Raw genomic sequence first — 16,711 nt, 5'->3', positions numbered from 1 at the left:
GGAGTAACATGTCTGCCGAGTTCTAAATCAGGCCCTTAGTGATTCCTCGAGGCACACATAGGTCTTTAGGAACAGTCATTGTATGTCGCTAGAATGTCTACTGTTCCACATCACTTAATTTCAACAGCCCGCCATTTTTAGTCTTAAGCTTTCACTTAACAACTTAAGTTGTTAAGTGAAAGCGCAAGATCCTCCCCGCTAACTATCGACATAATTCAAATATTGTTTTGTTTTCTTGCCTGTGCCTTCGGACCACTAGCCATATGGCCACCCACCACAACACCCTGCTCCACTTTACCGTGCATGCTTGAGAATGGTAAGCAATATGACTAGGGCTACTGGAATTGTGTGGCTGGAGAGGACCAAATAATGAGGCAAAGTTGACTAAATTATGCAGCAAGAAAATGCAACTTATGTGACCTAAAGCAACACACTTTCCGACGGTATTACTTCATAATTCTGCCATTTCTTTCACTTGTTAACACTGTCTGGGCAACAGGTCCCAACGATTTTAGTAACTTTTGATCCATTTCAGCCAGAAACATTTTTTTTTTTTTTAAATCTATAGCTTGTATAACAGATGAAGGGTTAAGCGTCTAATGGGAAAAAAACATAATTATACAGAAAAAGGCCAAGGAATCGCTTACGCCCATTGGTCCTGATTAAGGCCCCATGTGTTACATGATAATACTTTTCTAATGTGTTCTGCCACAAAAAAACGCAAGTGGGCCACATTTGCACTTCACAAATCCCAAGCACGAGTGCAGTGAGACACTGAGGTGCCACTCACCTTCACTGCATTTAGTACAATTTGTGTAGATTTTTTGGATTCACTGTGCTGTTTGGCTGCTCACTCCCAAACTGTCACCTCCATGGAAAAAGACAAAATCTGAACTAAAAGCAATATATGTCTTTAATATTAAACAAGTGTGCAATATATTTGTGAAAATAACTTTTCATAGAAATTTCAAATGTACAAATTAATATAAAATTGAAAATCAAAATCAAAGTTATCGCTTTCCTGCTTGCAAACTCATTTGATGGAGGATAGTAGGCCCTGCCCTCCTTTTTGAATGCACCTGTTCACCGCCATATCGTGGCCCAATATGTCAGAATAGGCAATTTCTGTGACACGGGGTTTTACAGAGCCATTTCGAACGTTTTGCTTTGCTAATTATGCGGTTCGCTTGTTTCTTTCCCTTCTAGCCACTTGAAAAGTTTTAGGGCGGGGCTTGCTATTCTTTCGTTCCCTGGGCTTCTTAGTTCAGGGCCACTGGAAGGCCGTGCAGCTCTGCTGGACCAGTTTAATCTCTTCTTCAGGGCCAGTGCAGGGCGAAGCGCTTGCTTTATTTCGGGTTCCTGCAGGGCAAGAACCTCAGTTCTTCAGGGCCGCTCTAGAGCAATACATCTGTCTACTTCTGAACAACCACTAGTCCAGAAGAACTGCACTGAACTGCACTGCAAGGCCAGCAGACGTCCCTTTCTTCTAGGCTGCCACAGCACCAAACTTCTTTTGTCTGCGGGTCTATATATTACTCTTCTCCAAGGCCAATGGAGCCCCTTGTTCTTCCTTATTTTTGGACAGCTGCCTGGCCAAACCCCTTTTCTTCTCGGCTGCTACAAGGACACCCTCGTCCTTTCGTCCGGGCCACTCCAGCATCGTATTTCTCTTTTCTTCTGGGCTGTCTGGGTCAAGCATCTCTCTCGACTTCTGGGCCAGTGCAGAACCAGATTCTTTATTTATTCTGGGCACCTCAGGAGCCAGATTCTTCCTTTTTTCTGGTCTGCTGAGAGGTCACAGACTTCCTTTCTCCTAGGCCACACCATGGACACACGTTTATCCTACTGAGAAGCTGCAGGACCACGCTACTCTCTCATGTGGCCTTATGCTGTGCATTCTCTTCTATGAAGTCTGGTCGTGGGGCACTTAACCAGGCCTTTTCAGCTGGACTGATGCTGGCTTCTTGGATTTGAGCTTTTCTGGCTTAGTTAATTTTGAATGCATGCCCCATCGTTCTAGTTACTTGACGGAGCTTACATGTTCGGCAGATGTTGGGTCTGTGAGGGCCCTTACTTGGCAAGAGATACCAGGTAGGTTGGCAAGTGGCCTGTACTCAGTCCTTGCTCCTGGAGAGATCATGGGCAATATAGCTACTGCCAGGCTTTAAGGTGGGGCCGGTGAGCGTTTGCCACGGGCAGCATATTACTTTTACTTCCAGGCACCTTTGTGCTTTCCTTTTGCATGCTTTGGGACTTTCACTGGGTGGTAGGACGTAGCAGCAGGGCTATTCATTTTAGAAAACATGTGGCTGATGTGGGCCCATCTGGTGGGGTAAGACAAGAAGGTGCAGGCAAGACCATGTTTTCTGCAGTTGCATATAGTGCCAAGTTGGCCTGAGGGCACTCAGAGCACTTTATAAGAGAACCAGCATACATTATACATGTTTTATGCTTTGGGTGATTGTTTTGCCCAGAATGACGGGCTGCTGGTCCAAGTCTAGGATTCGAACCTGATTCCTTAGTTCCTAGGTCTAGATGCTAGGACACATTCCCTCCCCATGTGGCCTGACAGTGGGGAGCCAGCAGCGAAAACTCACTGTGTTTTCCCATTTCTTGCTACTGAAGCAGCTGAGAATTAGATTTGCAGTGCCCGGGTGGCAATGGGGCAATGTTAATAGTGAGAGCAATCCTCTTTCTTCATCATCCATTTCTCGTTCATTGAAGTTTTGAGACAGGAGTCCGGCAAGCCTATGAAGAGTTGACAAGGATTTTGGGGGAAATAGGAAGGATGCAGGCTCCAGACGTGTCCAGCTAGTTGTCCCACTGCCATGAGGTCTGCGGTGCAGCAATGGTGAGCCTTCAGTTTGATGGGAATGAGGACTTCAGAGCAGGTTGCCTCTAGGGTCCTTTCTGCCTCCCTCTGTGACCACTGGATGACAGTGAGTGGGAGGCTTTCCCATAAGAGCTGATGCTGGTGGGTGCAGCGGTATTGGACAAGTTCAAGGCCTATTTCATGCTGTTATGCTTTAAGGGTGAAAAGTATAACTGCACAGGTGAGGTGGCTTTTTGAAGAATGTTTGGGAGCAGACCTCTGACATGGACCCGCACTGTTTCTCTCACCCTCTTTAGGACGTAGCCTAAAGAAATCTTGGGGAATTTCAAAAAGTTGACATAGGAATGCATTCCGCTTGTTGATTATCACTGTCTTTATGGTTTGTAACTCACACTTCCTGGCTTTTTATTTGCTGGGATTATCTGCTTTAGTCTCTCCAGGTTCAGTTTGTCTCTTCCATTGCCTAAACTTTGTTTCCTGCATACTTCCCAGAACTTGCTTTCTGTTGACACAACCTTAAATCTTGTTCTTATTTCGTCACATTTGCTGTGCATTCAAAGACTGAGGTCAAATGTCAGGCGCTGTCTTCCAAGGCTGCCTGTTTACTTTTCTCTCTCTGACTTTGAAGTGAGAGGATTTATGAGACAATCTAGCTTGATACTGGGTGGTTGGAAAGAGTTTTTTCTAGCACATGATAATGTTTAAATGAACTGGGTAAGTATTTCAGAATATATCAGAATTAGGAATGCACAAACGAAGCACATTTTGTGTTATTTCTGAAGTGTGCTGGAAACAAATACTTTAATATGATCAAAACGTATCATTAAACTAGATGATGCAATTTCCACACATTTTCGCATGTCCACTTTATAGTTTTATTAGTAAAGCTGTATGTCTGTGCAAATGTAATGGTCATTTCAAATGAGAATGTGTTGTCTGTAATGACAGTGTGCTACCACACCATGAATACTCCACTGTATGCCATTCCTCTCTACTCTGCACCACTCCACACTACTACACTCTACTCTGCACCACTCCACTTTACACTCCACCCCACTGCACTCCAGACTACTCCGCTTCATATTACGCTGCTCTACTCTACCCTGTACCACTCTACTCTATGTCAATGTACTCTGCGCCACTCTACTCTACACAACTCCACTCTATGTCACTGCACTGTATACAACTGTGCTCTATGCCAATACACTCTACGCCAATGCACTTTACTCTGTTACACTCAACTCTATGCCCCTGCACTCTCTATCAATTCACTGTACGCCACTCCAATCTACTCTGTACCACTGCACTCTATGCCATTGCACTCTACACCACTTTACTCTATGCCATTACACTGTATGCCGCCTACGCAACTGAACTGTACCCTGCAGCACTCCACTCTACACTACTCCATCTACTATGAAACAATCTACCCTATGCCACTGCACTCTACACCACTCTACCCCACTTTGTGCCACTCCACTCTATTCTTAACCACTTCACTCTACGTCAATGAACCACTCTATGCTACTCTACTCTACACAACTCTATGGAACTGCACTCTATGCCGCTCAACTTTACTCTGCACTCTACGCCACTGTCCTAGGTCATTCAACTCTACTCTGTGCCACGGCCCTCAGCATCCCTTAACTCTACTCCACTGCACTCTGCACTACCCTATGCCACTGCACTCTACACCACTCTACTTTACTCTGCGACACTCTAATCTGCGCCACTCTACTCTGCACCACTTCACTCTGCACCACTCCACTCTGCACCACTGAACTCTACTAAGCACCACTCTAATCTGTGCTACTGCATTCAAGAGCACTGCATTGTACTCTGCTGAATTAAATGCCACTGCACTAAATGACACTGCACTCTATGCCACTCTACTCTGCAACATTCTACACCAATGCAGTCTACATCAGTCTCTATGCCTCTCCAGTGTATGCAACTCTACGCCATTCCACTCTACGACACTCCACACCACTCTCCTCTATTGCACTAACCTTCATCCATGCTGAACAGCAGCCACGCTGGCGAACAACATGGCTAAAACACATTGGCAAAGCCAATAGCTCTTGCATTGGCACAACCTATTGGGTTTGCCAGTGCTTCGTTGTTTTAGGGACTCCTCTGGTAAGTGGCTGAGAGTTCTTGTCTCTCATGACCCTGATGCAGAGATTTGGCCCTGGACCAGGGTTCAATTCCCACCTCGGCAGGTCTTGGGCTCCATTCCCTTGGACCAGATGATTCTCGCCTCTGTGCCGAATCTAATTAATGGCTCCCACTCTGTAACTCTGGGCAATAGCTTGCTTAATCTCCACAACGGCCCTCACATTGCTTGGATGCCTGGCTTCACCCTGGGGCTGTCCAGGAGTGGGCGCCTCACAGGGAAAAGCCAGGAGGGGTTCCACAGCGGTATACGTACAGCGCCTTGAGACCCTAACGGGTGAGTAGTGCGTTATACAAGTGCGCTGTTTACAGTTATTTTCTCATCTGTCTTGGGCTTTTCTTGTGCTGTTGTGCCTGTAATATGAGGGTGGAAGCATGGGCATTGAGCACATCTTACCCACAGCCCTCGCATTGTCCTCTGCCTGTGTTTTGAGCTAGTGCTGAAGGTAAGGCAAGCACTGGGGTGCAAGGACACAGCAGTACCTTACCAGTTGGTGTTTCGTTGCCAACTCAATGTGGCTGAATTGGGAAAGACAGGGTACCAGAATGTGGTGGAAAGTCCAAAGTGTGGAGGGCAACGTGTATGCTGTTTTCCCACTAGCATCTATTCTTTGCCCATATGTGATGCGCATCTAGGTAAAGGAGGGCATTTCCTTGCTGGTATGGGTGGTCCAGGTGCCTGGATGCTTCACAAGGCTTTAACTTTACAGACCTCACATGGCTGGTGTGCCAAGTAGCAGTGGTAACACTTTTTGGTGTGTGGTGGCCATGTTGGTAAAGTAGTTTTGAAGGGCCTTAGAAGTGGCTGCTTTGTTGATTGTGGGCTTATGGTGTCGGAGGCTTGGTAGGGGTGTAGTTAGCGGTGGTGCTATGAGGAACATGCAAACCATTGGCAGACAACAAAATAAATGGACATGTACCAGTGCCCTCAATGATCTCATTCAACTCAAAGTACTCGCCACGCAAATATATTATCTCCAGACCCAAAGCCAGCTTCAACAAGACCACTATCACAAAGTGCCTAACTGAATCAAAGCATGCTTCAAGGCAGTCAAGCACTGTACCAGTCTACTGTCACTATCCTGATAGTTCCGCGGAGAAGCTTGGATGCGCAAAAAGCTCTCCTTTCATCCATCCAGAAATTAAACCAAGAGCAATTAGAGATTTATTTAAAGCGGAATGAGAAAGAAAATATCAGTCAATTAGTGAGAAGGATTCCCTCAAGCTTTAAGTGGCATGGTTCCTAAACTATGGAAAAAAGAGCACAAACTCTTTGTAGTCTCAAGGTAAACATGGAGATAGTCAGTATTGAAGCCTTTCGCATCACAAATTGGGATATTACTTCCCAACTGCCTGTCTTATTCAATAAAATATATATCTTAAAAGAAACAACAAGCATAAATTAAAAAAGCAAACATCTTGTTGTATCTGTCTCCTTTGAGATAATGTTGATACTGTGGCAATGTAATACTAACTGAAATAAATCATTCAATGGATTTCCAAGAATTTGTTGTTAAATCACAGTGAGTAGGGACGGGTAGCTAATGCCTCTAAAAATTGTTCATTTTCAGATTCAGAGAATTCATTAATTAGTATTAAAATTGTTCATTGAAATTTCACAAACAAATATTTAAAGAGTCAAGTAGCTAAATATACCCAGGCAGTCAATCTAATCGTTTTTCCTCACATGAGCTTAGTGTTTTAAAGAAATTCCCAAGCCCACTGTAACATGAATTTCCTGAAGAGAGACGAGCCAGGCAACAAGGTCTATGAAAGCTACCATCAATCCCTGAGTGAGATGCGAAGACAGGGTTTGCACAATGTGCAGTGTACACCCTCCAAGAAGCAGTGATCCTTCCTTCCTCAACCTAATATAAGCAATTCCAGCATCAACATGCAGGCTAGCTTTCTCACCCAACAAAGCCACTTTCTATAACATACCTTAAAGCAGTCCACTGTTTCCCCGCACTGGGATCTTCACCAACAAATCCCCCTTTCTCATCTTCAGGGGTCATTCACTGATTTTATTGGTTAATGTAACCTTTGTTTCTAGCAAAAGATTAAAATTGACAGTAATGATTTTGAGCATACCATAGCCAGTCTCTTCTTATAAACTACTTTTTCTCGAATTCTTGACATCTAGTCCCAGGCGTACCAATCTCACAATCATGTTTTAAGTGCAACACCACAAACCACTTCTTCACTGAGATGGTAAACAAAATCAGAGCCAACATTGGCAACATCAAACAATACTTTTTCCATCCTACCCACATCACTAGACCCCCAATTGGACAACCTTCAATCCCCTCTTACCCACAGAACTCACTTTCATTCCCAACTCCCCCACTCCTACAAAGACAGCCATCCTCCATTGTGAAATACCTGTATGGAGATGCTGTCACATTCCCCTCACCCTCATCATTGCCCCCCTCATCCAAAGCATGTATATTCTCAGAAACTGACCCTTCTGAAAGACCTACCCTTGAGCCACACTATCTTGAAAATTACCATCCCATCAACCACTTACTTTTGATTGGAAAAGTAACTGAAAAACCAGTGCCTGCAGAATCACAAGGTTAACATTGTCTAGGCGTACCTATCTGGATACATATGGCCCTGCAGAACAGAGCCTGACAACCTTTAATAATCAATGATGCTCTTCTCATCAACAACAAAAAACGACCAACTCATGCTATTTTATTTTTCTCCTTTGAAACAAGCTTTCATCAACAATACGAAAACACACAAGGTATTCTCGAGCAAGATCCTGCAATGGTTTTCATCCCATCACGTCAACTAAGATCGGGTAGACCAGAAGGGTACCACAAGATGCACAAAGTGCTCTTCTTCTATAGAATAGTAATGGATTCAACCTCTCCCACTGTGGTGAGATGTTTTGTCCTTGGGTAAGCAGGGGACCAAATTATAGTGTCCTCAGTGGCCTTTTGTGGCTCCCCGGTAAGTAATGGAGCATCAGAGCTCTTTGGCAAGGCTGCAGTGGGATACTGTTGTGGGGGGAAGGTGTCGGGGAGGGTATTGACAATTGAACAAACCAAAAATTGCATCAAACGTCAGTTTTTTGGTGTACCCAGTCTTTTTTTACTAGTGATGACAGTTGTCTATTGGGATTTTGTTGTTAAAACTCAAAACACTTTTTGTGTATACGTTAGAACTTTTTCCACACCCCAAACATTCTGCACCAAGTTTGGCAGTATGAAATTTAATCAGCTGCACTTTATTTTCCAAATTTGAGGCAGCTTGCTGAAAAGCAAGAGAGGTTATTAACCACGTGAAGAGAACCCGCCTCGTCACACTGTCTAATATCACAGAAAAGCAGGGACTGAGTTACTCCATAGAAACTGTGATTATGTGGTGGCAAAACAGAACACAGTCTTCGGCGTTGAATCTGCACCAAATCACAACTAAGAAAAACAATATTCAAAGGAACGTCTTCAAAACACTCTGGAAAAGTAACAAAAAACTGACGGGCTGCAGAAGTAAACTCTGCTGTCATGCAATCTCAACCTGGTCAGCAATAATATGGAGCATCTCTAAGAGTTCTTTGATCAGGAAACAGACACACGAGTGCTGTATGAGACGATGTAAGGAAACGATGGACCAGCCATAGGTGTGTAAACATACGATCTTAAGAAGCCTTTGCAGATAACACTTGCTTAGCAATCTCCTTTAGTCTTTGTCTAAGTAGCTGCGGGTCTTAAGTTCTTCAGAAATAAGGGTGCTCAGTACAATGCACCATGGATGCTTTCCAACTTGGCTGCATGAGAAAAGCGCCACGAAGGTATAAGAGTGTGTCTTATAATGCATAACTACTTGTACCTCAGTACAATGTGCCTTAGAGGATGGCTACATTGCCATAGCGCCTGGAAGGTTGAAAAGAGTGGAATACAATTCCAGGTCTCCCAGTAGGCTTCAACAAGGCATTGTAGGTGCTGTAGTTTCAAGGAATATGTCCAGCATCACAGTATTAGGTAGAGCATGCCCTCAGAAGAGCAGAACTGAGTATTACTGGGATGGAGTGCTTTTGTATTGTGATTAATAACACTGATACGTGTAAGTGATCACTCAGGGCCAGTTCTCAGCTATGGACGAACAGCCCTCGGTGTGTCTTGCTGGCCCAGTCTGGGGTTCCTGACACAGCGCCATTGCCAGGGCAGATGAAGGTGTTGTTGACAGTGTTACTTTCTCACTGGGGTGAGCTTGCTGGTTGGTAGGTTAAAAGCAGAAGCATTTTCGGGTGCCTCGACGAACTGCCAGTGGTTTGCTATGAGAAACAAGTCTTTCATCCAGTTTGTGGATTATTCAAAAGGAAATTTGATTAGTTGTCTTAGGGACACCTTCACATTTCGGTTTCCATTCTCTTTGTTGATTTTTTACACAGAAATGTCTTTGCTTTTCCTGACAGTTATGTACCTTTTTCTCTTTGTGCCAAAACTGTATAACAGTACTCGACCTTCTGGCAGAAGCTCCTAATCCCTGCCTCTTTTATCATACTCAGTCCTGATCCATTCACTCTTCTTAGCAGTGACTGAAGCATCAAGTTAAGAACCAGACTTTAAATCTATCACAGCACCAGTGTCATCATAGTGACACCAAGGCAAATGTGCGCAGGACCCCACATATGACCAGAACATTAATTATCCGGTCTCCTTCCCCGCGGAGGTGGAGACCGCTGTGTTACTATTATCTGAACACGGTGGGTCGGACTGGCCGATGATGAAGCATGCCACAACAAAGTGGGTGAGAACTCTCCAACCAATATTTTTATGATTTGTTGTGGCCATTTTCCTATAACATGGTGCTTTTCTTTCCTTTTCTCTGGGAATACTATGGAAAAAGTTCCCTGATGTACGGTCTTGTGACATAGGTCAGCTGTTCCCAACCTGTGGTCCGTGGACCCCCAAGGGTCCGTGACACATTCCCAGGGGTCCGCAGGCCTGGGACGACAGAAAGGTACTTCTCCAGCTGGAGCCTGACAGAAACACGTGTGTGTTTTTATTTGTGCATCAGTTGTAAAAGCACTCCAAAGTTCCTTGTACAACCAGCAGCTTTCGGATGAAAATAAAAGCATCAAGAGAACTCTGGTGATTACTCTACCTGCTGGAGAGACATGGGAGTTTTGTCTAGATTCAGTTTTTGACTCATCTAAGGTAGCGTAGATGGTTAATATGCCTCATGCAAAGAACATTATTTTATGTGCATAGCACAGTGAGTTACTGATTTTGTCACAGAGATACTTTTGTGCAGTTACAATCATAATCTAGCACAGTGAGCTATGAACTGCCATCAAAGAACTGCATGCAAACTCCATGGCACAAATTAGAAAGTTATTTTTTTCCCCAGCCTTTCATTATCCTTATGCTGCTAAAAAAAGGTTTGCTTGTGTAGAAATATATTCTTATTATTAAATCAATTATAACCACTGTGTTATGTTCTGAATCCTGGGTTTGTGCTTCTCCACACCAAGCACTCTTAGAAAAAGCCTACCATTGTGGAAGACATGTGAATCCTACACCTTTTAGTCCCCTGTAAAGTGCTCCGACATCCCAAAACTGGTATGCGATGTGCTATGAATCAAATGAATTATATTTGACAGAGAGGCTATGGAAACATGAGAGGTCCTTATGGTTTTACTAACTTTCCCGATTACATATTTATGTAAAAAATCTTTCTCAGATCTTATGTACCTAAAAAATAAAAACAGAAATCACTTGGGAAATGTAGAATCTGACCTGGGAATTCAGCTTTCCTAAATAAAACCAAATATTGAAAAGTCAGTCACCAAGATGCAGTGGCAAACCTCTCATTACATTTTTTTTTCTTTTTGCATACATTTTCAATACAAAGTAATTATATCATTAGTAATTCGAGTATTTGTTTGTTATACACTTTTTGTGTATTTTTTGCAAAATTACTGTTTTAATGTTTGAAATTTAAATTGTACAAATTGCTTGGGGATCCCCGACTTCCAGTAGTTGGGGTCCACAGGAGTCAAAAGGTTGGGAACCATTGATGTAAGCCATCGTGATCCTGGACTGAAACATCTAGAAATATCATCCACACCTTGCAGAAACATACGAGCAAAGGTGACAATAGCTATGCAATTCAAGAAGCAAGACCTCTGTGTTCTGGTCTGTCTTTGGAAAAGGCACAACTAGCTGCAGTTCTGTCAAGCTTTCAAGGCAGGCTGACCTGATGTCATGGCTTTTTCTCCAGCAGCATCCCCTCCCATGGATGCGGGAGCAGCTTTGGAAGAAACATTTCTGCGCAAAGAGTAGAAAGACATCTCTAAATTTGACCCAACAAATTTAAAAATTAGTCTCTAGGACAGTGAAGTTACTGCTGGTATCACTGTGGCAGAACCACTGATATGATTCTCATTGGGTCAGTAAGTTAGGAAAGTTCTCACCGCAGTAGTTACCTTAGCGTGATTATCACTGCACCGGTGTAATTAGGTTAATTCCTGTTGTATAGTAACAAGAGGGCAATTCTCATTGTGCCATTTCATTAGGTCGGTTTCAGAATGTTGGAAAGTTGGGAAGTTCTCTCCAGTTGGACAGAAAGAGTTTCTTTCAGGCCAACTTATCTACTCTTTGGATGTTCCCCCCAACACTCATTCTAGACAAGAGAGCTGCAATCAGTACAGTCAATACAACATTAAGCTGCAAAACAAGAATCCCTGCTAGAGGGTTATACATGCCAGGAGTAATCCATCCCTGATTTAAAGGAAACCCTACCTGGCATGGTATGCTGTGCAAGGAGCAGAAAGAAATTGGAATAATAACAGCAATACTTCCCTGGCAGTTCAGAATTCCATGGGTTTAGAGAGATAACCAATAAGCATGGTATCACCATGATGGGAGTCTAATTGAAAAGTAGCATCTGATGTGGTGGTTCTCCTTGCACAGAAATGCATTGGGTGATCTAACGGATGAACAGGATCTACTGAAAGCATCTCAGTACTAAATCCTGAATAAAACTTGGTGAGAGGAGAAGGACCTCAAACCTTCAGGTAATTCTCCACCAGTGTTTTTTTTTTCAAGTGGATTGTAGCTTTTAGTGTAAGTATTAATCAGGTTTGAAGTCTCTGATTCTGCATTTGGAGAAGCTATGCAGTATTCACCAGAACCTCCTTGCACTTTCTAGCCACATTAATGCGACCATTTTCCCTCCATAGGAGGGCCTAGGCCATACAGAACTGAGGAACCCAGGACTGAATCCACCAGAAACAGAAGAAAATTACCAGAGGGATGGTAGGCATCACTGCATGGGCAGCTACCTCTCATGCACCTTCGCTTCACTCCACACATAAGTGGAATTGCATGCTCCCAGTGACATAATCTACGCAGCCTTTGCAATAAGTCAATACACTTACCAAATAGGCCGCACTTCATTCACACAACTCTCTGTCCATAAGTGCAGCAACACAAACGTGAAAAGAACACAACCCCTGGTAAGCAAGTACAACATCAAAAAACATCCTATTTACACCATACTCAAAACCATACTTGAAAGCCACACTCTTTGTTCCAAGCACAACAAAGGAGTAATGTACCACCCATCCACAAACGTGTCTCAGCGCCTTATTAGAGGTATGAAGCACTATATAAATCCACCAAAAATAAAATACAAATATCACTCCCAAGGGTTAGAGAGTCAGAAAGCCATTATGATACTATCAATGAGAAAACCTTAATGCATAGGATCAAATGGTGCATTGTAAAGCATGCTTTTCCAAAGAAATTGGCTAAAAAGTAATTTCATTTAAAATTAGTAAAAAAAGCAAGCTCAATGTCCCCAGTGGTAGTTGCATAGTTCTTCTTCCAAGCAAAGTGTGCAGTTTAATACACAATTTTCCAAAGATGTTGACTAAAATGCCATAGGTTTACACAGACTTCAAATAATTTAGGTCTACAATTTGACACAGACTCCTATATTTCAAAAAATATAAAGCAGCTCTCTTCACTTCTATTTTCAACTTCCTTACATTTTCTTATCCTGTTACTTCCGAGTAGATTATCTGTAATCCATTATTACATAGATCTGACCATTTTAGACCTTGGACAGCAGATTAGTTCTTCAGATTAAATAAACATATTACTTTACAGGCTCAGTATTCAGACAGTTCATTTGGATAATAGGGTCATAAAACCTACAAATTGAACAGTATTATCTGGGAGGTATTGTTGGGGGCAAGAACTCAAAACACAATAGTTGTTAAGAACTGGCCTTCAAGGGGATCCTGGAGCAAACGTATTGGCATGAAGGTAACTCCATTATCACCAGAAAGTCTCAGAACCAGTTTGGATTGATTATCTTTCAAATGTTGTTTTCAGGCTGTTTCTCAGACACAGCCTTTATGCAACATGCAAGCAACATAAATGTTAGCTCCAATCAGGAATACCTAAAACAAGGGCACAATGGAGCATGAGATATTTACACTTGGCTGTCATAAAGCTATCTTAAGCATTGGTCAGGGGTAGGCAGAAGGGTAGGTCCTGCTTAGAAGGGTTCTGGAACAATAGATACAGCAGTCCCACCCCACACTCATTCAAACTTCCAGTGTTCAGCGTTCAGGAAGAGCTAATAAGCAACCCTCTGCTAAGAAGGACCTCAGTGAAATTAAAGGGTGTCTCAGTTCTCCTTCACTTCAGTGCCTGAATCTCCACCCTCCAGTCACAGGAATACAGTCAATACACTTCCAAAGTCTGGGGAAGCTGTGTCCACTCTTATCCATGCTGCATGCTAAATCAGGGGTCATGCAAAATGAATCCTTCATGTCCCAGTACTCAGGCTCCCACCACACAGTCCTACTAACAGATGCGTGCTACAGATCCACTGCACATACACACACTCAACTGAGCATGTCAGTGCAATGATCTGTGGCAAATTTATGACAGCTATCTTTTTGTGTTTCTGATTGCATCTACAGGCTTTGTAACACCCCTCTGCACATAGTTCCACAAGAGGAGGGCATTAGAAAGAGTAAAGTATTTCCAATAGTGTCTTGCTCCTGAGCATTCCTGCTTACTGATCGTGGCTGGGCAGGGATCCACCATTAGGCACCAGAGAGTTATTGTTTAGGGGGTGGGACATTTAAAATGTAACATTTTGATTTCCCTGGGAGGCTGGGGTGAGGAGAAGCAATTGAGCCCCACTGCTCTCCACTGCTCCACTATGGAAGGCAAAATGGAATCTTGTTGTTGTAATGCATTTCCATTTGCCTTGATATGTGTGTTACAATTGGAAGTAATTGTTTTCCTTTATCTTCTCTTGTGGTTTTTTTTGGCCTGTTTGCGCAGCTGTGTTGTCGGAGCAGCATGAGATAAGATTTTAAAATAATTTATTGCTACCTGTTTTTTCTGTTTCTATTACCTTTTTATCCCACTTTCACTTGCATTGTTTTGCATTTAGTTCTCATTTTCTGCTCATATCAAAGACACATCATTCTTCTCAGTGCACATTTCTACAAGTACTTCTGTATTCTAGTAAGCCCACAATATTTCATAAACAAAGTTTTAGATAGGAATCAGACATAGCATCTCATTGGATGACTGCTGCCCAGATCTTTACTTGAATAATAGAGGAGGACTCTAGGACAGGTTCTGATACTGAAACTACATCTGAGGGAGAGGATCATGGGTCACAATATGGAATTTATTTTTTAGTTGTTGGTGCTCCATCCAAAAGCACACAAAGAAGTACGGGGATCTATAGAGAAGACGTTAAGGGCACAATTGTTGCCCTTGGTTGTACGTGTTCCTATTTGGATAGGTAAGGTCAGTGAGAGGTCAGTAAGTGGCTGCGAAGTGTGTGGGTGGGGGGGGAAGGTAAAAGGGGAGGAATTCCGTTTACGGAATAGGTGGTCTCACACACTATATAGTGTCATGCTTCATCATTTGACCACCTAGCCCCACCCAGGAAGGACTGTGCCACCTGGGCGGACTCAACCTCGCTGTTAAAGGAACAGGAGGGAGTGCGTAAATAAACTTTTGTTCTGGAAAGATCGGGATCCAGCTAATCTAGTGAAAAATTAAAAACACCTAAGCAGACACCTGTGAGAAGTGACAATTTTAATGATGGTGTCTGATTGGCGTGGTTAAAATAAGGGTTGGGATACTTCTGTGAGAACAAGGACTCACAGGGTACCCTAACTATCAAATAGTAGCCAACATGTTTCTGCCCTCAGGAGTGAGCCAAGGAAGGTCTCGGGGCATTCATCAGGGCCTAGGATCCCTAAGCCTCACGTTGGAGGAGGAAAACTCTACTTATATATAAAGAGGTGTTATGTAAAAGGTCTACCTTACCCAAGGAATTACCTTGAGGCGGCCTGTAGAGGAAAAACAGATAATTAGAACAATCGTGACACACGCCACTGCAAAATCAAACCAACCACACACGTGTCAGGGGGATGCATTCATGCACAAAATACATATGATCATAGTAGGCAATATTCATGCACAAAGTGAAAAAGTAGGTAAATCTAAATAGGCAGGTAGGCAGCCCTACCACTGCAGGGAATTACATAGTCTTACCCTTTCCTTAGAGGCTACTGGCCTCTGGTATCCAGGAGGGGGAGTGTCCCCTTATAGTCAAACACTAAGGAAAAATGTGGAAGGAAACAGATAGGGAGAAGAGGTGAGGAATGTCAAATATGGAGGGGGGGAGTATAACCCAAGGGTAGGGTAGATAAAAGGAGGCAAAGGGACAGTAGGAGAGGTTCCCACTAGGAACCCACCATCAATAATAAATAGATAAAGAGATACTGCATTGTGAGGATGGCAGTCACAAGAGATGGCTACAATTAATTGTAAAAAAAACAGATAATAAAAATAAGGGAAAAGGGGAGGTGGAGAAGAAGAATCTTATCTGTGCTGCCTGTGGTCCATTCAGTCACTCACTACATCATAGGGGGCGCTTGCCGTGCGCCTATGCCGTCCTCTCCTGGGACCGCTTGGTACAAGTGGTCGAGGGGAGACAGTCTTTTTATGGCAGCTCGGTGTGTGAGGCGCGCGTAATTAGCGCGATAATTGGCAATCGCTGTGTCTCAGGTGGAAAGGATCACCGCCGCAGGCCAGCGGTGCATTTCTGGCCTCGGTATGGTTGCCGGGGACGTGTGTGCCACAGCTGGGAGAAAGCGCCGGCTAAGGGCAGGCGCGTGCCGAGGGAAGCCGGGGCTGGAAGCCTCCGGCCGAAGTATGGAGTCCCGGAAGCATCGCGTGCCGCCCGGGGCCGCTGGGAAATGTAGTTCCCAGCGGTCTCGTTACGTGATGCGGTAAAGAGGAGGAAAAAGAAGAAACAAGGCAGAGAGAGAGAGGGGGGGGAAGGGGGATATGGGAGACGTGGAGGAGGGTGAGGTGGGGGGAATGGGGGGTTGAGAAAAAGGGGAAGGGAAGCGGAAGGGAGTGGGGGGAAGGGAAGAAACGAAGAGAAAAAGGGGGGGTGAAGGGGGAATAGCCAAAGGGGGAGATGAGCAGGGGAATAGGGAACAAAAAAATTGGAGAAATGGAGACCAAGAGAGGGAAGGAGAGAGAGAGAGAAGAACTGGAGGACAGAAAGAAAGGAAGATAAAAACTAGACATAATACTAACTGCAACGGTTCGTGCTTCTATGTTCACAGATCCTTGTGGCGACCTTCCTGGTGGTCATTCCCACGTATTTGAGGTTACAGGGACATTTGATCAG

The sequence above is a fragment of the Pleurodeles waltl genome, chromosome 6 (genome assembly GCF_031143425.1).
Source record: "Pleurodeles waltl isolate 20211129_DDA chromosome 6, aPleWal1.hap1.20221129, whole genome shotgun sequence".
Classification (NCBI taxonomy): Eukaryota; Metazoa; Chordata; class Amphibia; order Caudata; family Salamandridae; genus Pleurodeles; species Pleurodeles waltl.
This window is presented reverse-complemented; position numbering follows the sequence as displayed.